The sequence below is a fragment of the Myotis davidii genome, unplaced genomic scaffold (genome assembly GCF_000327345.1).
Source record: "Myotis davidii unplaced genomic scaffold, ASM32734v1 scaffold609, whole genome shotgun sequence".
NCBI lineage: Eukaryota > Metazoa > Chordata > Mammalia > Chiroptera > Vespertilionidae > Myotis > Myotis davidii.
The window spans coordinates 747,323-748,560 of record NW_006300164.1 but is presented as its reverse complement, the minus strand read 5'-3'; the positions used below and the strand labels follow the sequence as shown (position 1 = coordinate 748,560).

Sequence of the window (1,238 nt, the reverse complement as noted above, 5' to 3'; positions counted from 1 at the left end):
TTGGATTTCTTCCCTGCCTTTCCAGCTCCCCTTTTCCCGGGCGGCCATTCTCCCAGCTTCACAGGGTCCCCACACATCCCACGGGGACAAGACCCGCCACCTTTCATTCACGCCACAGACATTTCCTGAGCACCTACTGTGTGCCGGGCGCAGCCCTAAGGGCTGGGGCTGCAGCAGCGGAAGCGTTAGGCCCAACTCATCTGGCCCAAAATGAGGGCCTTTGGCCACTGCGTGCGCCTCACGTGCTCGGAAGACAAAGGAAGTGCAACGGGCCCGGCCGGCGCGGCTCAGTGGGTGAGCGACGGCCGAGGAACCTGGAGGTCAGGGCTCCATTCCCGGTCGGGGCTCCTGCCCGGGTTGCACCTCGACCCCTAGTAGGGGCGTGCAGGAGGCCGCTGATCCATGATTCTCCCTCATGGTTGACGTTTCCCTCCCTCCCGCTCTGCCTTCCTCTCTGAGATGAGTGAAACGTGTGGAGACTTTAAAGGGGAGGAAGCCCGCTCCTCTCTAACAGACCAGCTGTGTGCTGGGACCTGTTTTCGCTGCCTGCGCTCAAATCTGGGGCCGTGGCTTCAAGACCCACGACAAAGAGTAACCATCGTTTCATTTCTGACAATTGCCTGTTACATCAGCCAGGGGCCGGCTGGCTGAGCCACCGTCAGGTCACAGGCTCAGAGGCCGTGGCCGGACGGAAGGAAGTCACACCGGACCCAGCGGCACGCAGCTGCGAGCACACACGAGAGTTTAATCCACAAAATCCCGCAGCGGGGACCTCGGTGTCACACGTCACGTCCTGTCCCGCGGCTTCGCGTTGTCTGTCCGCGGCCTGACGGCGGAATTTGGAAAAGCCGTCCGCCCGGCGCTTCTGAGACCGGGGAGGGTCTGGGCGAGCTCTCCTGGGGGCCGGGGCCCGTGTGTGAGTCCCAGTAAAGGTGCCCCTCCGCCCCTGCCGCAGGCATGGAAGCAGCTGTCCCGGCTCCAGAGGAACGCGATCCTCTCCGCCCTGGCCTTCCTGCTGTGCTGCGGGCTCCTGTCCTACCTCAGCGCGGCCGACCCGTGGACAGGTACCAGCTCCGGGGGCGCCGGGGGCCCAGGCGGCTGCAGCTGAAACTGCCCAGGGGCCGTGACGGGCGGGGAATGGGCACCCCCCAGGTTAAGAGGGCGTGGCGTCCCCCACCTCCTGGCCGGACATGGCGCTGCTGCCAGTCCTGTGGCTGCTCCCGAGCCTGCCTGGGGCC

At 65.3% G+C, this 1,238-nt stretch overlaps 1 long non-coding RNA gene across 1 annotated transcript; it reads right to left on the bottom strand.

The window, feature by feature from the left end:
• Nucleotides 1-581: 581 nt before the first annotated feature.
• LOC107185103 lies at nt 582-1,225 on the bottom strand. Its single transcript, XR_001516021.1, has 2 exons — nt 1,069-1,225; nt 582-896 (listed from the first exon to the last, which is right to left on the bottom strand). It is a non-coding gene; the product is annotated as an uncharacterized LOC107185103 (long non-coding RNA).
• Between the last annotated feature and the right edge of the window lie 13 nt (nt 1,226-1,238).